Raw genomic sequence first — 22,396 nt, forward strand, 5'->3', positions numbered from 1 at the left:
CCCAGGCGGGGGGTAGGCCCCGCATGTCCCCAAATTTATTTTGGGGGGCTTCCCCCCCTTTTTGTTCCCCTTTTTTTACGTTTTTAAAATATTGGAAACAAGATGGAAGTGATTGAAGTCAACAGCAGACGTTCGAAAAACAGGGAGTGAAAGAGGTTTTCGATTTTTGGGGGCCCCCTTCTCGATTCCAATTGAGGGAAAGGGGAAAGGAAACGTGTTGGATTGGAATTGAAGGATGGACAGATGGATGAGGAGATTTTTGTGGGGGGTTTTAAAAACTCTGTTTTCACCTGGTGAGATTGATTCCCTTTTTTTCCCTTTTCCCGGTAAACTACCTTTGAAGTGGTTTTAAATAGGGCTTTTATGATAAATGTTTGAAAACGGTGGAGAGAAAAACTGGTTAAGTTTTAAAAAAAATTTTGATTTCCCTTTTGGGACAGGATGGACAAAAGTAAATTTTTTAATGTTCACAGAAATTGAAACTACAGGATATTTTTTTTGGTTTTAAATTTTTTGCGATGTTAAACTGGTAAAATTTTGGATGAGGATGGGATAAAAATGGATTGTAAAATTTTGATGAATTCTCAAAAGGAAAATTTGGAAAATGACCCATTTGCCCTTTCTCAAATTTTCGGGGGGCCCTTTTTCTTTTTGGTAAACCAAAATATGAGGGGGGAAATGGGGGGCCAAACGGGGGTTGGATAATAAAATGTAGAAGAAAAAGGGGGGGACACAGTACAAAGTGGGAACCTATAAAATGAAATTTTTGTGGACGGGAAAATGTCTTTAGGGACTTCCGCCCCCTTCCATGTAAGAAATAAATGAGGAAAAGAAAATTGGCGGCTTTTGGAGAGTTGAGGGAAAAAAAGGAAATGGAAGACATAGAAAGAGAAGGAACCCAAAAGTGAAAAGGGAGAAAGGGAAAAAAGAAAAAACATTGGAGAAAAAGAGAGAAGCGAACAAGGAGGGGGGAGGACAGAGGAGAAACTGCCTTTGGCGTTAATTGAAAAAAAAACAGAGCTGAAATAGAAAGTAGAATGGAGCAACACAGAACATTTTTTTCCCACAGAGGATCATGGACACCCCAGTGGACGATTTTTGGTCTTTCCCTCAGCAGGGGGGGAAGGGAAAAAACGGAGCAGGGGGAAGGAAAGGAAACATGGGGAAAACACAAAAAAAACCCAGGTTGCAGAGGGGGGGCCGATAATCTTCCCCGACCCGGAATCAGAGGGGGAGAAAACCCAAGGAAGGGGGGACGCTCCTGTTTTGGTCAAAAGACATGGAAGGGTTTGTTTCACCCCGGGCATGAAGGGGTAGAAAGTGGAGAACAGAAAAAAAAGTGGCCAAGCCCAAAAATATGAACTCCGAGGGGGGAAAGATGGGGGGGGTGACTAACTCAATAAAAAAAAAGGAAAAAAAAATAACCTTGAATTAAATATTAAAAGAAGAAAGGAAAAAAATGGTGTTTTTTTACTTAAGAATTTTCCCGTTGGTTTGTTGCTTTAAATGTGGAAACCCTTTAAAAAATCAATGAAATTAAAAAGACTGGGGGAAGGCAGGTTTTTTTTCGGGACAAATAGAAAAAAAAATGGGAGTTGGGGTGTTAATTAAGTAAAAATTGAAATTAAAACATATAAAAGTGAGGGGAGAGTTTAAAATTAAATTTTTGGGAAAGAGATCCGTTAATTAATGTATATACCCAAAACACCCGCCAAAATGGTGTTTTTTTCCCAAACAGCGTTGCTTTAAAAAACAACAATTGTGGTGGGGCCCAAAAATTGCGGTGATCAAGGCTAAGGGCAACAGGAAGAAAAACCTAAAAACTAAAGAAATTAAAAAGGACTGTTATCAAGGATTATTTGGGGAACTAAAAAGAAAAAAAAAGGTTTTTACCGGGAAAGGGAACTGGGGAAAGGCCTCTAAAGACTATTTTTGGTCGATAGTAATTATGACAAAAAATTTAAATTAAGCCCGTTTTTTTTCAGACCATTGTGTTTGGGGCAGAATACGAAAGGCAGAAAAAAAAAAAGATTTGTGGAAACTAAATTTAACCCTTGTTGGGATTGAAAATTAGGGAAGAATATGGACCCCCTATAGGGTGGAAACCCCAAAAAAGTTTGGGGTTTGGAAGCAAAAAGAGTGGGGGGAGGTGAGAAAAGAACACTGGGAATTTTTCCAAAAAAAAAAAAGGGTAGGAAGAAAAAAAGAAAAACATTACAAATGAACTGGAACAATTGACAAAAAAGGGGAGATAAATGCGAGACAAATTAGAATAAGAAAAATAAAAGAAAATTGGGAAAAGTATATAAAAACAGAGAAAAAAAAGATTAAGTTAGGCAGAGTCAGAGAGCAAGAGGAAGGAAAAAGCTCCGTTTTTTTTAAAAAATAAAAGAAAAAAGGGAAAAAAAACCAATATAGAAAATTGAAGGATAAAAAATGGACGGTGAAGGAGGAAATAAAAACCCTTTTGGGCATGCGTACTAAAAGGGAATTAGAAAAGAAAAAAAATTAACTTGAGCATTAACAAACTGGAGGAACCATAGATGGCGTTTTTCAAAAAACAGAAAATGTTGAGGAGATTGAAATCAGGAGATGGAAATATTAAAAAGGTAGTAAAGGGGAAAAATCCAGGAATAGAAACCATAGAATTTTATGTGTCTTTTTTGGGGTCTAATAAAAAAAATTCAGGTTTTTTTCTGGGAAAATTTTGAAAATGGGGGAAAGAGAACAATGAAAAGGGGGATAATAACATTGATACCCAAACAAGGGAGATGGTTGATATAAAGGGTGGGGCCCGATAACATATTATCCAGGACTACAAGATATTAAAAGTCCTGGAATAGAATAAAAGATAAGTGGAAAATGTGAAAAAAAAGATGTGTAAAAGGTAGGAAATTATTGAAAATAGTGTGTAATGAAGGTTATATTTTAATGGGAAAAAAAAATGGACGTGAATAATTTTTAATTGGGGCCTTTGAAAAGTGGGGCATGAAATATGTGGAGGTTTTTCAGAGGGGGGGGATTTTTGAAATTTTAAACTGGATAAAGACAGTGTATGGAATTACAAGTAGAATTAGAGTAAATAAAAATTTTCAGAAAAATACAGGAGAAAGGGGTAAGGAAGGGGGCCCCCTTTTTCACAATACTATTTTATAAAAAATTGAACCGTTAATAAATCTGGTAAAAAATGAGAGACAGATAGGGGTTGAAGTCCCAGGAAGGGGGCAAAAAGTTAAAATTTTTATATATGGTAGTGACATAATGTCAGAATTCGCAGTATAGGCAGGTAATTTAATAAAGGAAATATTCAGGCATGGATCCCCTTAAATCTGGAGAAATGGGATTGTGTGTTATGGGGTAACTGGAAAGAAAAAATTAGGAAAAGTAAGACTTTCCCAAAAGTGTTAAAATATTGGGGTAAATTAGGAAAGATAATAGAAAAAAAAAAAGGAAAATTTTAAAAAAATAAATAAAAAACAGGTTTTGGAATTGAAAAATATGGAGGGCAAGATTTTGCTGGTGAAAGAATAATAATCCCAAAATTTACAAATTTTCACCCTTTTTTTTTCCCCAGAAAAAAAATTAAAAAAATTTAAAAGCTGTTTTGTTTTTCCCATGGGGTCAAAAAGTGAAAATTGAAGAAAAATAATAATGAAACAAAAGAAAATGGGGGAAAAGGGTTTAAATATAAAAAAGAGCTGTTTAAAACATTCGGTGGTTCTGGCTTTTTAAAAGGAAAAAAGGGTGATTTTATCATATCTTGGGTACTGGGAAAAATAAAATTTTTAAAAGCATTAACAATGATATTCCTTTAATATAGCAAAAAACTATAAGATAGTTACAAAATTTTAGGGAAAAACAGATGGGAAGAAAGGGGGGTAAAAGGGGGAAAAAAAGACCGAAAAAAATATATAAAAAAAAAAAATGTTAAAATAAAAAAAATGACTGAAAAAAACAAGCAAAAAAAAGTATGGCAACAAAACAATGGAAAAAGTTGACCAATAGACAAAAGGATTTGGGCTGGTTGGGCTCGAAGGGTTTCCGCAAACACTGCAATGTAAAGGCGGTAGAAAAATTGATATTCGGAAGGGAAATGCGGGAAAAAACATCTGAACATTGTTTTGGAAATGTGAAAATCAAAGGAATTTGGAAGGGGGGTAATGGGGGAAAAGGGGTGGGTTTTGGGGAAAAAGGGAAATTTCAAAAAAAGGTACTTTTGGATTAGTGGGGGTAACGAAGAGAAAAAGGGAAAACCCCAAAGGCAAATAATTAATATAGTTAAAAAAATATGGTGGGAAAAAATGAACTGGTGATAATAATAAAGGGTTTTCTATTCAAAGACTTCAGAAATGTGGGGAAAGTAAAGGGGGATGGAAAAAAAAAAGAAGATCAATTGTAAGAAAAAGGGGGAAAGATAAAGGTAAAAAACAATTAAAGGGTTTTTTGGGGAAAAAAAAAAAAAAAAAAAAGGTTCTCCCAGGGCGAGGCTCATCCATTGCACCGGTGTGTTGACCCCTGCGATTTCCCAAATGGGGGAAATTTCGACTGCATAATTTGTGGTAGTGGGGACTGCGTTCGCTCTCCCTGATAGTCCTGGTTCAAAAACAGACTGAAAACATGCTTTCAACTTATGGAAGTGGTCCCGGGCGATTGTAGAAGCAGGAGCCTGTGAAAACAACGGCTCTGGGAGCTTTAAGCAATAAATAAAGAATTTCCCAAAAAATCAATCAATCAATCTGTCTGTCGTCCATTTATTTATTTATTTTGGGACCCCCCCCTAGAAAAAAATGATAATAAAATAATATAATTTAAATTAACTAATCAATGTATTTATTTATTTTAAAGGACCCCCACATAATAAAATAATAATATAAATAACCATTCATTATTTTTAGTGCCTCTTTACTGATTTTAACCCGTTTTCCTTTTGCTGCCAAGAGCCCAGCTTCTGACAGGGTGGAAGGAGGAAAAAGAAAAGACGAGGTGAAGGCACCTGCTGGCAGAAAGGCAAAAGCTTACAGCACTCGGTATTCCCAGTAAACAGGGCTGCCCTTTTTTCTCTCCCAAATATGCAACTTTGAACCCCTCTTTCTGAACGACAGCCGTATGTTTTTTTTTTTTCTCCTTCCCCCTGTTGTCTTCTTTTTTTTTTTTTGCCATTCTTTGAAATTTTTGGAATGTCTTTTGAATTAGAATTCGTTGTCCTTCATGCTGATCCCCTTCTGTCGGCTCTCTCGCTCTCGCCACCCATTTAAGACCCCTGTTACCCGTTCCACCTCATGGATGGATGGATGGATGGATACATAGATAGACAGATAGATCCGCCCAGCTCTTCAGCGGGGAGCCTGCAACTTTAAAAAGGGGGGGCATCGTCCAGAAAGGACCAGCAACCTGGGTGTCCTTGCAAACGGCAACCCCACAGTGGCATGGAGGCAAACGTGAATATCGGGCAAGTTTCTTAGCAGCCTTTGTCGATTTTCACAAACATTGACTCAGTTGTTGAGCTTCCCTGTGGGAGTTCCTGAGACTTAGTGGGATTCCCCGGAAGTTGCTGGATATCAGGGCCCACCCCAGCACTGGTACTGTGAGGTGGTGGGGAGACAGAACCTCTGTTTTTTTCCCAGTTGATTCTGTGGTTCGTCAGGGGTGTTCTCTCCTACTTTGTTCAGTGCTTGTATGGACTGGGTGTTGTGCAGGGTCATGGGGTTCAGCGGCTGTGGGGCATCTTTTGGGAGAAAAAAGATTCATGAATATTGATTTGGGGATGATGCTGTGATTGTCGTGGAGTCAATGGAGGCTCTGATCAGGTGCTCAAAAACGGGAGTGGGAGTCTGAGTGTCTGGGCTTGTGAGTGTCCTGATGAAAACCAACAGCCAGGCCTTTAATGACCTCTTGAGGCACAGATACCCAGCAGTGTGTCTGTTTGCGGAGGTGTGTTGACCTTGTTGAGTGGTTTCTTTACCTTGGCAGTGACATTCATGTCCCTGGTGACTCTTCCTATGAAGTCAGTAGACAGAGGGGGAGAGCTTGGTGGTTCATGAGGTCACTGGAAAGGGGTGGGCCCCAATATCTCTGCAAAGACGAAGGGCCAAGTCTTTAGAGTCCTGGTGCTTCCTTTCTTGCTATAGTTTGGAGACATGGATGCTCCCCAGTGACCTGAGATGAAGACTGGACCCCTTTTTGGTACTGTGCCCTTCGGAGAATCCTTGGGTACCGCTGGTTTTACTTTGTGTTCCCCCATGGAACCGTTGGGAAATGGAAGGAAAAAACCACTAGGAAGAATAAGGTTGTCAAATGTTGTGAAAGTATTGGGGTTAAAAATCAGAGAGGGATGGAGGGGAAAGAAATGGGAAAAAGATAACCAAAAAAAAGCAGGATTTTGGAGGTTAACGAACTTATCAATAGAAGGGAAGATATTGTGAGGGAAGGCAGTTACAATCCCAAAACTATCGTATTTAGCAAATGTGTTTTTCCACCAAAGAAAATAGTAAGAATTATAAGAAAGTGTTTTGTGTTCTTATGGGGTTATAATGTAAAAAATTGGCAAGAAGGAAGGAATGAAAATGGAGGGAAAGAGGTTCCGAATATAGAAAGGGAGTTGACTTTAAGACAAAAGCAACTGTTGTTAATATGACATTAAGTAAAATTGGGAATTTAAAGCGGATATGATCAGATATCTCTGGGAAACAGAATTAAAAAAGCAAAAAGAGCCAAAAATAGGAAATCCGAGTGCCATCTGCAGGGCAAGTGGCAGGAGGATTTTGGGCACCATGAAAATACATAGAGGGGTTAAAATATTAGGGATCCATTTTGGAGGGAAAAGGGGGGAAGAAGGACTGGAAGGAGATGGAAAGAAAGTTATACAAACTCACAAGTCTCTGGGGGACTAGGAGACTAACATTGAGGGCAAAATTTTGCTAATTAAGCCCAATAATTTTGCCCAGGCTCTTTTCTGGCAACAGTTTTTCTGGACAAAATATTTTCTAAGGAAAATCGAAAGACAATGTTTTATTTTTTGGGAGGTCTACAGATGGGGAAGGTGCAAAGACAGAAAGTAAAGAAACAAAAAGGAAAGGGGAAAAGGTTTTCTGGACTTGGATCTTGTTAAGATTGAAATCCCGCGTTACATATCCTTGTTACAGGCGGAAAGGGAGGGCAGCGGATTTAGCCAGGTACATGATGGGTGGTCATCTAAGAAGGTTTGGGCTTTTAAAACCCAGAACAAGAAACCATATGATTTTAGATTACCCAAACTATACAGGAGGTTGATGGACTGTATCAAAGATTGTGGGCTTCAGCAGGATGAAAAGGACTTGTGGAGGAGGTGGAAAAATTAGTGGAAAAAGTAAGGGAAAGTGAGAAGCCAGTAAACATTACTGGGAAATCTAGAGAGGAATCTAAACTGATATGGGAAAGATTTGGGGGAAAGTTTCCAAATAATCAAGTAGCAGATATAGCCTGGCTGGCCGCCCATGAAGCACTAGAAACCAACCTGGCTTTTAATAAAAGAAAGAATTTACAAGGGCCTAAATGTCCCAGGACGGATGTAAAAGAAAAAAAATAAGTCAGTATGGACATGCAGTGGGACTGCCCACAGTGGCAAGGATATAGGAAGTAAGGCAGAGACACATAGTAGACATCAAGCTGGATAGAGACTTGGTGGTGTTTGGGAGGTCAGGAAAAGAGAGGTGGGAAAAAAGATTGGGACCGAAACGTGATAAAGAAGTATTGTGGAAGGCAAGGTGTATACAAAATAAAAAAAAAGTTTTCCCAACAGAAAATAATTGGAATGATCAGAGAAAACCTCTCGTTTTTTGAGAAAAAACATCTCAACTTTGAAGCCCTTTTCTAACCGACAGCCCTATGTTTTTTTTCTCCTTCCCCTGTCTGTCTTCATTTTTTTTTTTTTTTTTTGCCATTCTTTTAAATTTGAATGCACGTTGTCCTTCATGCTGATCCCCTTCTGTGGGTCTCCGCCTGCCACCCATTTAAGACCCCTGTTCCCGTTCCTCCTCATGGATGGATGGATGGATGGATAGAAAGAAGATAGATCTCGCCAGCTCTTCGACGGGACCTGCAACTTTACAAAGGGGCATCGTCCAGAAAGGACCAGCAGCCCGTGTCCTTTCCAACCTGCAATCCACAGTGGCATCAAGGAGGGCAAGCACCGGGTCAAGTCTCGAACTGTACCCAGGGCTGCCCCAGATCCCCTCCCGCCAAAAGCCCAGCTTCTGATACGGGTGGAAGGAGGAAAAGAAAAACGGAGGGGAAGGGCGACCTGCTGGCAGAAAGGCAAAAACTTACGGCACTCGGTATTCCCAGGCGGTCTCCCATCCAAGTACTAACCGAGCCCGACTCTGCTTAGCTTCCGAGATCGGACAGATCGGGCGTGTTCAGAGTGGTATGGGAAACGAGGGCTGCTCGTTTTCTCTCCCCCAAAAAGGCAACTGGAAGCCCCTTTTCTAAACGACAGCCCTATGTTTTTTTTTTTTTTTCCTTCCCCTGTCTGTCTTTTTTTTTTTTTTTTATTGCCATTCTTTTGAAATTTTTCGTTTTGTCTTTTGAATTAGAATGTGCGTTGACTTTCATACTGATCCCCCTTTTGTCGGCTCTCGCCTCGCCACCCATTTAAAACTCCCCTGTTACCCGTTCCACCTCATGGATGGATGGATGGATGGATGGATGGATAGATAGATAAGACAGACAGAGAGATCTCGTCCAGCTCATCAGACGGGAGCCTGCAACTTTACAAAGGGGCATCTTCCAGAAGAACCAGCAACCTGTATCCTTGCTAACGGGAATCCCACAGTGGTATCAAAGGGAGGGCAACACCCGGGTCAAGTCTCGAACGGTACCCAGCGCTGCCCCAGATCACTGGCGGCCTCGGCGCAGGGCTTCCGAGGTGCTCTGCTGCGTACGGCCCACGCCGAGGGGTTCTTCCTCTCGTTCTCCCGGGCGCAGGGTCGCCCCCCTTTCGCAGCTTTGCCTCCTGCCTCCTGTCTGGCCCGCTGCCCGCTGCCGCCTGCCGCCTCGCCGCCTGCCGCCTGTCTTTCTTTTCTGTTGGGGGTGTTTACTTCAGCGTCCCGCCAGTCCACCCTCCTGTTTTCTTCCAGCCAATAAGCTCCAGCGATGGGTGGCTGGTTTATAAGAGCGGTGCACCTTGGGGTTGCTAGTGAAACCTGTCTAATCAAGGTGGTGAGGGTTGTCAACCCAACATCCGGTTACGGTGCACACGGGTCCCGGGCAGCAGCTAGCTCCCGCGCATGCGCCGCTCCGAGGCCAAAAAAGCCCGGGATCCCGAGCCCGGGAGCCCGGGACCGAGGACTGTGCTGGGGAAAACCCCCCCCCGCCGGCGGAAGCCGGGGAAGTGGGAGGATGAGCGCCGGGCTGTACAACTCATACTTACCTGGCAGGGGAGATACCATGATCACTAGGTGGTTCTCCCAGGGCGAGGCTCATCCATTGCACTCGGTGTGTGCCGCGATTTCCCCCAAAACCGGGGAAAATCGACTGCATAATTTGTGGTAGGGGGGCTAGTTCAGGGTCTCCCCTGATAGTCCTGGTTCAAAACAGACTGAAAACATGCGTTTCAACTTATGGAAGTGGTGCTTTGGGGGATTGTGAAGCAGGAGCCTGTGGAAACGCTCTGGGAGCTTTAAGCAATAAATAAAGAAGTTCCCAAAAAACAATCAATCAATCTGTCTGTCTGTCCATTTATTTATTTATTTTAAGGACCCCGCCCTAGAAAATGATAATAAAATAATATTAATTTAAATTAACTAATCAATGTATTTATTTATCTTAAGGACCCCCACATAATAAAATAATAAAAATAAATAACCATTCATTATTTTTAGTGCCCCTTTACTGATTTTAAGCCGCTTTCCTTGCTGCCAAGAGCCCCCTTCTGACACGGGTGGAAGGAGGAAAGAAAAGACGAGGTGAAGGCGACTCCTGCTGGCAGAAAGGCAAAAGCTTACAGCACTCGGTATTCCCAGTAAACGGGGCTGCTCCTTTTTCTCTCCCAAATATGCAACTTTGGAAGCCCCTTTCTGAACGACAGCCGATGTTTTTTTTTTTTTTTTTCCCTTCCCCTGTCTGTCTTCATTTTTTTTTTTGCCATTCTTTTGAAATTTTTGGAATGTCTTTTTTAATTAGAATGCGTTGTCCTTCATGCTGATCCCCTTCCGCGGCTCTCGCCTCGCCACCCATTTAAGACCCCTGTTCCGTCCACCTCATGGATGGATGGATGGGTGATGGATACATAGATAGACAGATAGATCTCGCCCAGCTCTTCCCGGCGAGCCTGCAACTTTACAAAGGGGGCATCGGCCAGAAAGGACCAGCAACCTCGTGGGCCCTTTCTAACGGTGCAATCCCACAGTGGCATGGAAGCAACGTGAATATCGCAAAGTTTCTTAGCAGCCTTTGTCGATTTTCACAAAGCATTGACTCCAGTTGTTCGAGCTTCCTGTGGGAGTTCCTGAGACTTAGTGGATTCCCCCTGAAGTTGCTGGATATCATGGCCAGCCCGTACACTGGGTACTGTGGGGTGGAGACCCGAACCTCTGTGTTTTCCCAGTTGATTCTGTGGTTCCAGGGGGGGTGTTCTTGCTCCTACTTTGTTCAGTGCTTAGGACTGGGTGTTGTGCAGGGTCATGGGGTTCAGCGGCTGTGGGGCATCTGTTGGGGAAGAAAGATTCATGAATATTGACTTTGCTGATGATGCTGTGATTGTCGTGGAGTCAATGGAGGCTCTGATCAGGGTGCTCAAGAGACTGAGTGAGAGTCTGAGTGTCTGGGCTTGTGAGTGTCCTGGATGAAAACCAACAGCCAGGCCTTTAATGACCTCTTGGGCACAGATATCAGCAGTGTGTCTGTTTGGAGAGTGTGTTGACCTTGTTGGTGGCTTACTTACCTTGGCAGTGACATTCATGTCCCTGGTGACTCTTCCTATGAAGTCAGTAGACAGATGGGGAGAGCTTGGTGGTTCATGAGGTCACTGGAAAGGGGTGTGGCGCTCCCAATATCTCTCAAAGAACGAAGGGCCAAGTCTTTAGAGTCCTGGTGCTTCCTTTCTTGCTATATGTTTGTGAGACATGGATGCTCCCAGTGACCTGAGATGAAGACTGGACTCCTTTGGTACTGTGCCTTCGGAATCCTTGGGTACCGCTGGTTTTACTTTGTGTTCCTCATGGAATCCGTTGAAATGGAAGGAAAACCACTAGGAAGAATAAGGTTGTCAAATGTTGTGAAAGTATTGGGGTTAAGAATACAGAGAGGATGGAGTGGAAAGAAATGGGGAAAAAGATAACCAAAAAAAAAAAAAAGCAGGATTTTGGAGGTTAACGAACTTATCAATAGAAGGGAAGATATTGCTGATGAAGGCAGTTACAATCCCAAAACTATCGTATTTAGCAAATGTGTTTTTCCACCAAAGAAATATAAGAAGAATTATAAGAAAGTGTTTTGTGTTCTTATAGGGTTCATAATGTGAAAAATTGGCAAGAAGGAAGGTAATGAAAATGGAGGGAAAGAGGTTCCGAATATAGAAAGGGAGTTGACTTTAAGACACACAGCAACTGTTGTTATATGACATTAAGTAAAATTGGGAAGTTAGCGGATATGATCAGATATCTACTAGGAACAGAATTCAAAAAGCAAAAGAGCCCAATTAAATAAGGGAAATCCGAGTGCCATCTGCAGGACAAGTGGCAGGAGGACTTTAGGACTGACATGAAAATACATAGAGGCGGTTAAAATATTAGGGATCCATTTTGGAGAGGAGAAGGAGGGAAGAAGAGACTGGAAGGAGATGGAAAGAAAGTTATACAAGCTCACAAGTCTCTGGAGGACTAGGAGACTAACATATGAGGGCAAAATTTTGCTAATTAAGTCAATAATTTTGCCCAGGCTCTTTTCTGGCAACAGTTTTTTTACGGACAAAATATATTCTAAGGAAAATGAAAGACAATGTTTTATTTTTTGGGAGGTCTACAGATGAGAAGGTCGAAGACAGAAAGTAAAGAAACAAAAAGGAAAGGGGAAAAGGTTTTCTGGACTTAAGGATCTTGTTAAGATTGAAATACATGGCCGTTTACATATCCTTGTTACAGGCGGAAAGGGAGGGCAGCGGATTTAGCCAGGTACATGATGGGTGGTCATCTAAGAAGGTTTGGGACTTTTAAAACCCAGAACAAGAAACCATATGAGTTTAGATTACCCAAACTATACAGGAGGTTGATGGACTGTATCAAAGATTGTGGGCTTCAGCAGGATGAAAGGACTTGTGGAGGAGGTGGAAAGATTAGTGGAAAAGTAAGGAAAGTGAGAAGCCAGTAAACATTACTGGGAAATCTAGAGAGGAATCTAAACTGATATGGGAAGATTTGGGGAAAGTTTCAAATAATCAAGTAGCAGATATAGCCTGGCTGGCCCCATGAAGCACTAGAAACCAACCTGGCTTTAAGTAAAGAAAGAATTTACAAGGGCCTAAATGTCCCAGGGACGGATGTAAAAAGAAAAAAATAAGTCAGTATGGACATGCATATGGGACTGCCCACAGTGGCAAGGATATGGAAGGAAGTAAGGCAGAGACACATAGTAGACATCAAGCTGGATAGAGACTTGGTGGTGTTTGGGAGGTCAGGGAAAAGAGAGGTCGGGAAGAAAGATTGGGACCGAATAAACGTGATAAAGAAGTTGTGGAAGGCAAGGTGTGCATACACAAATAAACAGAAAGTTTTTTCCCAACAGAAAATAATTGGAATGATCAGAGAAAACCTCTCGTTTTATGAGAAAAAACATCTCAACTTTGGAAGCCTCTTTTCTAAGCGACAGCCCTATGTTTTTTTTTTTTTCTCTCCTTCCCTGTCTGTCTTCATTTTTTTTTTTTTTGCCATTCTTTTAAATTTGAATGTACGTTGTCCTTCATGCTGATCCCCTTCTGTCGACTCTCTGCTCTGCCACCCATTTAAGACCCCCTGTTCCCGTTCCTCCTCATGGATGGATGGATGGATGGATAGAAAGACAGATAGATCTCGTCCAGCTCTTCAGAGGGGAGCCTGCAACTTTACAAAGGGGCATCGTCCAGAAAGGACCAGCAGCCTCGTGTCCTTTCCAACCTGCAATCCCACAGTGGCATCAAAGGGAGGGCAAGCACCGGCTCAAGTCTCGAGCGTGTACCCAGGGCTGCCCCAGATCACTCGGCTGCCAAAGCCCAGCTTCTGATCACGGGTGGAAGGAGGAAAAGAAAGGCAGGGGCGACTCCTGCTGGCAGAAAGGCAAAGCTTACGCACTCGGTATTCCCAGGCGGTCTCCCATCCAAGTACTAACGAGCCCGACTCTGCTTAGCTTCCGAGATCGGACGGGATCGGGCGTGTTCAGAGTGGTATGGCCGTAAGCGGGCTGCTCGTTTTCTCTCCCAAATAGAGCAACCGTGGAAGCCCTCTTTTCTAAGCGACAGCCCTATGTTTTTTTTTTTTCTCCTTCCCCTGTCTGTCTTCATTTTTTTTTTTTTTTTTTGCCATTCTTTTGAAATTTTTCGTTATGTCTTTTGAATTAGAATGTCGTTGACTTTCATACTGATCCCCCTTCTGTCGGCTCTCTGCTCGCCACCCATTTAAGACTCCCTGTTACCGTTCCACCTCATGGATGGATGGATGGATGGATGGATGGATGGATGATAGATAGATAGACAGAAGATCTCGTCCAGCTCATCAGACGGGAGCCTGCAACTTTACAAGGGGCATCTTCCAGAAAGAACCAGCAACCTCGTATCCTTGCTAACGTGCAATCCCACAGTGGTATCAAAGGGGGGGCAAGCACCGGCTCAAGTCTCGAAGCGATGTACCCAGCGCTGCCCCAGATCACTTGGCGGCCTCGGCGCAGGTCTTCCGAGGTGCTCTGCTGCCGTGTCAATCGGCGCCCCGCCGAGGGCCTTCTTCCCTCAGCTTCCCCGGCCTGTGGTCGCCTTCCTCTTTACAGCTGCCTCCTGCCTCCTGTCTGCACGCGCTGCCGCCTGCAGCCTGCCGCCTGTCTTTGCTGTTAGCGGCTGTTTATCATCAGCGTCCCCCAGTCCTACCCCTCCTGTTTTTCTTCCAGCCAATAAGCTCCAGCGATGGGTGGCTGGTTTATAAGAGCGAGGTGCACCTTGGGTTGCTAGTGAAACCTGTCTAATCAAGGTGGTAGAGTGGTGCAACTCAACATCCGTCCACGGTGCACACGGCAGTCTGGGCAGCAGCTAGCTCCACCCATGCAGCGCTCCGAGCCAAAGAGCCCGAAGGATCCCGAAGAAGCCCGAAGGAGCCCGAAGGACCGAGGACTGTGCTGGGAAAACCTCCCGCCGCCCGGCGATGAAGCGAGGAAGTGGGAGGATGGCGCCAGGCTGTCAACTCATACTTACCACGCAGGAGATACCATGATCACTAGGTGGTTCTCCCAGGGCGAGGCTCATCCATTGCACTCGGGTGTGCTGACCCCTGCGATTTCCCCAAATCGGGAAACTCGACTGCATAATTTGTGGTAGGGGGACTGGTTCGCTCTCCCTGATAGTCCTGGTTCAAAACAGACTGAAAACATGCGTTTCAACTTATGGAAGTGGTGCTTGGGATTGTGAAGCAGGAGCCTGTGAGACAACAGCTCTGGGAGCTTTAAGCAATAAATAAAGAAGTTCCAAAATCAATCAATCAATCTGTCTGTCTGTCCATTTATTTATTTATTTTAAGGACCCCCCCCTAGAAAATGATAATAAAAAATAATATTAATTTAAATTAACTAATCAATGTATTTATTTATCTTAAGGACCCCACATAATAAAATAATAATATAAATAACCATTCATTATTTTTAGTGCCTCTTTACTGATTTTAAGCGCTTTCCTTGCTGCCAAGAGCCAGCTTCTGACACGAGGTGGAAGGAGGAAAGAAAAAGACGAGGTGAAGGGCGACTCCTGCTGGCAGAAAGGCAAAGCTTACAGCACTCGTATTCCCAGTAAACGAGGCTGCTCCTTTTCTCTCCCAAATATGCAACTTTGGAAGCCCTCTTTTTTGACAAGCCGTATGTTTTTTTTTTTTCTCCTTCCCTGTCTGTCTTCATTTTTTTTTTTTTTTTGCCATTCTTTTGAAATTTTTGAATGTCTTTTGAATTAGAATGTCGTTGTCCTTCATGCTGATCCCTTCTGTCGCTCTCTGCTCTCGCCACCCATTTAAGACCCCCATGCCGTTCCACCTCATGGATGGATGGATGGATGGATGGATACATAGATAGACAGATAGATCTCGTCCAGCTCTTCAGCGAGGGAGCCTGCAACTTACAAAGGGCATCGTCCAGAAAGGACCAGCAACCTCGTGTCCTTGCTAACGTGCAATCCACAGTGGCATGGGCAAAGCGTGATATCGGCAAAGTTTCTTAGCAGCCTTTGCGATTTTCACAAACATTCGACTCAGTTGTTGAGCTTCCTGTGGGAGTTCCTGAGACTTAGTGGGATTCCCCTGAGTTGCTGGATATCATGCCAGCCCGTACACTGGTACTGTAGTGGTGTGGAGACAGAGACCTCTGTGTTTTTCCCAGTTGATTCTGTGGTTCGTCAGGGGTGTGTTCTTGCTCCTACTTTGTTCAGTGCTTGTATGGACTGGGTGTTGTGCAGGGTCATGGGGTTCAGCGGCTGGGGGGCATCTGTTGGAGAAAGATTCATGAATATTGACTTTGCTGATGATGCTGTGATTTGCTGGAGTCAATGGAGGCTCTGATCAGGGTGCTCAAGGAGACTGAGTGAGGAGTCTGAGTGTCTGGGCTTGTGAGTGTCCTGGATGAAACCAACAGCCAGGCCTTTAATGACCTCTTGGGCACAGATATCAGCAGTGTGTCTGTTTCTGAGAGTGTGTTGACCTTGTTGAGTGGCTTACTTACCTTGGCAGTGACATTCATGTCCCTGGTGACTCTTCCTATGAAGTCAGTAGACAGATGGGGAGAGCTTGGTGGTTCATGAGGTCACTGGAAAGGGGTGTGTGGCGCTCCCAATATCTCTGCAAAAAACGGGGGGCCAAGTTTTTAAGCCCGGGTGTTTCCTTTCTTGCTATATGTTTGGGGAAATGGATGCCCCCCAGTGACCTGAGATAAAGCTGGACTCCTTTGGTACTGTCCCCTTGAATCCTTGGGTCCGCGGGTTTTTATTTTGTGTTCCTCAGGGAAATCCGTTGGGAAATGGAAAAAACCACTAGGAAGAATAAGGTTGTCAAATGTTGTGAAAGTATTGGGGTTAAGAATACAGAGAGGAGGGATAAAAGAAAGGGGAAAAAAAAGATAAAAAAAAAAAGCAGGTTTTTGGAGGTTAAAATTTTTATCAATAGAAGGGAAGATTTGCTGATGAAGGCAGTTACAACCCCAAAACTATCGTTTAAAATTTTTTTTCCACAAAAGAAAATAGAAAGAAAATTATAAAAAGTTTTTTGTGTTCTTATAGGGTTCATAATGTAAAAAATTGGCAAAAAGGGAAAAGGTAATGAAAATGGAGGGAAAAAGAGGTTCGAATATAAAAAGGGGAGTTGACTTTAAACACACAGCAACTGTTTTAATATGACTTTAGTAAAATTGGGAAGTTAGCGGATATGATCAGTATCTCTGGGAAACAAAAAAAAACAAAAAGCCCAATTAAAAAAGGGAAACCCGGGGTGCCATCTGCAGGGCAAGTGGCGGGAAATTTTAAACTGTGAAAATACATAGGGGTTAAAATATTGGGATCCATTTTGGAGAGGAAGGAGGGAAGAAAGACGGGAAAGGGAAATGGAAAAAATTATACGCTCACAAGTCTCTGGAGGACTAGGAGACAACATATGGGGGCAAAATTTTTCTAATTAAGCCCAAAAATTTTTTCCCCCATTTTTCAACATTTTTTTTACGGAAAAATATATTCTGGAAAATAAAAGACAATGTTTTATTTTTGGGGTCTACAGATGAGAAGGTCAAGACAAAAAGTAAAAAACAAAAAAAAAGGGGGAAAAAGGTTTTTGGATTTAAAGGATCTTTTAAGATTGAAATACGCCTTTTAAATATCCTTTTAAGGCGGAAAAGGGGGGGCAGGGTTTAGCCATTTACATGATGGGTGGTCATCTAAAAAGGTTTGGGCTTTTAAAACCCAGAAAAAAAAATAGATTTTTTAGATTACCCAAACTATACAGGAGGTTGATGGACTGTATAAAAGATTTGGCTTCAGCAGGATGAAAAGGACTTGTGGAGGAGGGGGAAAAGAATTAGTGGAAAAGAAAGGGGAAAGTGAGAAGCCAGTAAACATTCAAATCTAAAAAGGGGAAACTAAACTGATATGGGAAAAATTTGGGGGAACAAATAATCAAGTAGCAGATATAGCCTTGGGCCCAAACACTAAAACCAACCTGGCTTTAAGTAAAAAAAATTTACAAAAGGGGCCCAAATGTCCAGGGGCGGAAAAAAAAAAAAGTCAGTATGGACTCAATTGGGACTGCCCCCCGTGGAAAAAATATGGAAGGGAAATAAGGCAGGGGAAAAAGTGGGGGTCAAGCTGGATAGAACTTGGTGGTGTTTGGGAGGGCAGGGAAAGAGGTCGGGGAAAGATTGGGACCCCAAAAAGCGTGATAAAAAAATATTGTGGAAGGGAAAGGGGTGCATCCCAAAAAAAAAAGAAAGTTTTCCCAACAGAAAATAATTGGAAGATCAGAAAACCCTCGTTTTTTGAGAAAAACATCTCAACTTTGGAAGCCCTCTTTTCTAAAGGGCACCCTATGTTTTTTTTTTTTTTTTCTCCTTCCCTGTCTGTCTTCATTTTTTTTTTTTTTTTTTCCCTTCTTTTTAAAATTTTAATTCGTTGTCCTTTATGCTGATCCCCTCGCGGGTCTCTGCTCTCGCCACCCATTTAAACCCCCTGTTCCCGTTCCTCCTCTTTGGGTGGATGGATGGATAGAAAAACAGATAGATCTGTCAGCTCTTCAGCGGGGGCCCAACTACAAAAGGGGGATCGTCCAGAAAAAGGGCCCGCCTCGTGTCCCAACCTGCAATCCCCCAGTGGCATCAAGGGGGGGCGCCGCCCAAATCCCGACGTGTACCCAGGGCTGCCCCCGATCCTTTTGGCTGCCAAAGCCCAGCTTTACAATGGGGGAAAGGAAAAAAGGAAGAGGCGAGGGCGACTCCTGCGGGAGAAAGGCAAAGCTTTCGGACTCGGGATTCCCAAGGGGCTCCCATCCAAAATACTAACCGAGCCCCACTCTGTTTGCTTCGAGTCGGACGAGATGGGCGTGTTCAAGTGGTTGGTAAACGAGGGCTGCTCTTTCTCTCCCAAATAGGCAACGTGGAAGCCCTCTTTTCTAAAAGACAGTTGTTTTTTTTTTTTTTCCTTCCCCTGTCTTTTTTTTTTTTTTTTTGCCATTCTTTTGAAATTTTGTTATTTTTTTGTTTGAATGGCGTTGCCTTCAAATGATCCCCTTCTTCCCTCTCCCCCCACCCCTTTAAGACTCCCCTTTCCTTCCCCTCATGGATGGATGGGATGGATGGATGGATGGATGGGATGGAATTTAATAAAGGGGGGTTTAAAAGGGGGCCCAAAAAACCCGAAGTTCCCTTTCGTCAAACCCCTCATCAAAAAGGGAAAAAGGGAAACCCTTCCCCGCCGAATTTTCAGTCGGGGTTTTTGCAAAAATAAAAAGTTAAAAATAATCAATAATCTTCTGTCTGCCCATTTATTTATTTATTTTAAGGACCCCCAATAGAAAAATTATAATAAAAATAATTTTAAATTTAAAATTAACTAATAAAGTATTATTTATCAAAGGCCCCCAAAAATAATAAAATAATAATATAAATAATAATTTTTTTTTTTAGTCCTCTTTACTGATTTTTAACCCTTTCCCTTCTGCCAAAAACTTTGGGGTGGAAGGGGGAAAAAAGAAAAAAAAGGTAAAGGGCATCCTGCTGGCAAAAAGGGCAAAAGCACCACCAATTCCCGAAACGGGGCTGCTCCCCCCCCCAAATAACAATTTTGGGTTTTTTTCTGAACGACATATTTTTTTTTTTTTTCCTTCCCCTTTTTGTCTTTTTTTTTTTTGCCATTCTTTTAAAATTTTTTGGAATTCTTTTGAATTAGAATTCCGTTGTCCTTTGTGCCCTTCTTCTCCTCCTTCCCCCCCATTTAAGCCCCCTTTGTTCCCCTCATGGGGATGGATGGATGGATGGAGGGAAACTAGTAAAAGTGTCGTAAATTTCCAGGCGGGGGCCTGCAACTTTAAAAAGGGGGGCATGGCCCAGAAAGGCCCGAACCTGTGTCCTTCTGCGTGCAACCCCCGTGGCAGGGGGCGTGAATATGGCAAAATTTCTTGCACCTTTTGGATTTTCACAAGTACTCGTTGTTGACTTCCTTTTGGGGTTTCCCCTAGCTTATGGGTTCCCTGAAGTTGCTGGATATCGGGCCCACCCCATTCCTGGTACTGTGAGTGGTGTGGAACAGAACCTCTGTGTTTTTCCCATTGATTCTTGGTTGTAGGGGTGGTTTTTTCCCCTACTTTGTTTCTTTTTGGACTGGGTTTTTGGTATGGGTTCACCGGGGGGCATCTTTGGAGAAAAAAGATTATAAATTTTGACTTTGTGATGATCTTGTTGTCGTGGAGCTATCTGATGGGGTGCTAAGGCGGTAAGTCAGTGTTGGGCTTGGGGGGTTCCTGGATAAAAACCCAACACCGGGTTTTGACCTCTTGGGCACAGATATCACATGTGTCTGTTTGGGAGGTGTTTGCCCTTGGGGTGGTTTCCCTTGGGGGTGCCTGGGTGACTTTTCCCTATGAAGTCAGTGACAGTGGGAGACTTGGTGGTTCATGAGGTCACGGGAAGGGGGGTGTGTGGCCCCCTTCTCTGCAAAAAAAGGGCCAAGTCAGGGGTCTTGCCCCTTTTTTGTATATGTTTTGTGAACATGGATGCTCCCCATGACCTGAGAGAAGACTGGACCCCTTTTTATTGTTTGGAGAACCCTTGGGTCGCTGGTTTTCTTTTGTTCCTCATGGAACCCCGTTGGGAAATGGAAGGAAAAACCCTGGAAGAAAAGGTTTCAAATGTTGTAAAGTAGGGGTTAAAAATACAGAGAGGGGGGGTGGAAAAAATGGGGAAAAAAAAAAAAAAAAAAACAGGATTTTGGAGGTTAGAACTTATCAATAAAAGGGGGTATTGCATAAAGGCAGTTTCCCAAAACATTTTAGCAAATTGTTTCCCCCAAAAGAAAAAGTAAAAAATTATAAAAAGTGTTTTGTTTTTTGGGTTATAATTTAAAAAAAAATTGCAAAAAGGGAATGAAAATGGAGGAAGAGGTTCAAATATAAAAAATTGACTTTAAGCACACACCCTTTTGAAAAGCATTAAAAAAAATTGGGAATTTGCGGATATGATCGAACTAAAAAGGGAAAATTAAAAAACAAAAACCCCAATTAAAAAGGGAAATCGATCCATCTGCAGGGAAATGGCGGGAAACTTTTTTGATGTAAAAGAAACGGTTAAAATTTAGGGATCCATTTTTGGGGAGGAAGGAGGAAAAAAGAGACTGGAAGGGATGGAAAGAAAAAAATACCCAAAAAAAGTCTCTGGAGGGCTGGAGACAAACATATGAGGGGGAAAAGGCTTTAAATAATAATTTTACTTTTTCTGGGAACAGTTTTTTTCGGAAAAATATATTCAAGGAAAATGAAAAACAAAGTTTTTTTTTTTTTGGGAGGTCTACGAGAGAAGGTCATAAGACAGAAAATAAAAACAAAAAAGGAAAGGGGAGAAAGGTTTTCGGACTTAAGGATCTTGTTAAGATTGAAATACGGCCCTTTCTTTCCCTTTTTACAGGCGGGGGAGGGAGCGGATTTGATTTAGATGGGGGGTCATCTAAAAAGGTTTGGGCTTTTAAAAAAGAACGAAACCAAAGGTTTAATTACCCAAACTTGGAGGTTGATGGACTGTATCAAGATTTTGGCTTCACAGGATGAAAAGGACTTGTGGAGGAGGGGGAAAATTATGGAAAAAAAAAGGGAAAGTGGAAGCCAGTAAACATTCGGGGAAAACAGAAGGAATCTAAACGATATGGGAAAAAATTTGGGGAAACCAAAAAATTTAAATGCAGATAAGCCCGGCGGCCCCAAAACAAAAAAACCAAACCCTTTTAAGTAAAAAAAAAAAAAACAAGGGCCCAAAATTCCAGGGGCGGTAAAAAAAGTCAGGGACATGCAATGTGGGACTGCCCCACGGGAAAAATTGGAAGGAAGTAAAAGGGAGGACCAAGTAGACATCAAACTGGATAGAGACTTGGTGGTGTTTGGGGGGTAGGGGGAAAAAGGTGGGAAGAAAATTGGGACGAATAACGGAAAAAAAAAGGATTGTAAAGGGAAGGTGTGCATACACAAATAAACAGAAAGTTTTTTCCCCAAAAAAAAATAATTGGAATATCGAAAAAACCTCGTTTTGGGAAAAAATTCAACTTTGGGGGCCCTCCAAACAACCCTTTTTTTTTTTTTTTCCTTTCCCCTTTTGTCTTCATTTTTTTTATTCTTTTAAAATTTGAATTCTTTCCCTTTATCTGATCCCCTTTTGTCGCTCTCTCCCTTACCCATTTAAACCCCCCGTTCCCCCCTTCCCCCCTATGGATGGATGGATAGAAAGCAGATAGACTCGTACTCTTCAGACGGGGGGCCTGGCCCCTTTTCAAAGGGGGGATGTCCCGAAGGACCCGCCCCGTTCCTTTCAACCTGCAATCCCCAGTGGCATCAAAGGGAGGGGCGGCTTTCCCAATCTGAACTTACCCAGGGCTGCCCCAGTCACTCCGCCAAAGCCCAGCTTCAAGGGTGGAAGGAAAAAAAAGGCGGGGCCTCCGCTGGAGAAAAGGGAAAAGCACGGCCTCGGTATTAGGCGGTCTCCCCTCCAAACAAAGGCCACCGGCCCTTCGAGATCGGACGAGATCGGGGGTGTTAAATGGTGGCCCCAAAAAGGGGGGGCTTTTTTTTCTCCCCAAAAAGGCAAATTGGGAAACCCTCTTTTTTAAAAAACATATTTTGTTTTTTTTTTTTTTTCCCTTCCCCTTCTTTTTTTCATTTTTTTTTTTTTTTTTTTAAATTTTAAGTTATGTCTTTTGAATTAGAATGGCGTTTTCCCCTACTGACCCCTTTTTAAAAACCCCCCCCGCCCCCCATTTAAGACTCCCCCTTTCCCGTTACCTCATGGATGGATGGATTGATGGATGGATGGATGGATGGATAAAAGACAGAGATCTCTCCCGCTTGCGGGGAGCCTGCAACTTTTCAAAGGGGGCATCTTCCAGGAAGAACCGCCCTGTATCCCCCTTTTCGGCTCCCCGGTGGATCAAAGGGGGGCAAGCAAAGGGTCTCCGACGTGACCCAGCGCTGCCCCA

The 22,396-nt window shown here is 42.8% G+C and overlaps 2 non-coding genes and 3 pseudogenes across 2 annotated transcripts; 3 read left to right on the plus strand and 2 right to left on the minus strand.

Annotated features, from left to right (window-relative positions):
- The first annotated feature begins 4,427 nt into the window (after positions 1-4,427).
- Positions 4,428-4,587, plus strand: LOC120522113. The gene has a single exon (XR_005632287.1). It is a non-coding gene; the product is annotated as a U1 spliceosomal RNA (small nuclear RNA).
- Positions 4,588-8,297: 3,710 nt separating this feature from the next.
- Positions 8,298-8,412, minus strand: LOC120522110 (annotated as a pseudogene).
- Positions 8,413-9,398: 986 nt separating this feature from the next.
- On the plus strand, positions 9,399-9,553 carry LOC120522112 (annotated as a pseudogene).
- Positions 9,554-13,287: 3,734 nt separating this feature from the next.
- Positions 13,288-13,404, minus strand: LOC120522109. Its single transcript, XR_005632286.1, has one exon. It is a non-coding gene; the product is annotated as a 5S ribosomal RNA (ribosomal RNA).
- Positions 13,405-14,396: 992 nt separating this feature from the next.
- Positions 14,397-14,549, plus strand: LOC120522111 (annotated as a pseudogene).
- The last annotated feature ends 7,847 nt before the right edge of the window (positions 14,550-22,396 follow it).

This window comes from Polypterus senegalus, unplaced genomic scaffold, assembly GCF_016835505.1.
Source record: "Polypterus senegalus isolate Bchr_013 unplaced genomic scaffold, ASM1683550v1 scaffold_27, whole genome shotgun sequence".
NCBI classification, from domain to species: domain Eukaryota; kingdom Metazoa; phylum Chordata; class Cladistia; order Polypteriformes; family Polypteridae; genus Polypterus; species Polypterus senegalus.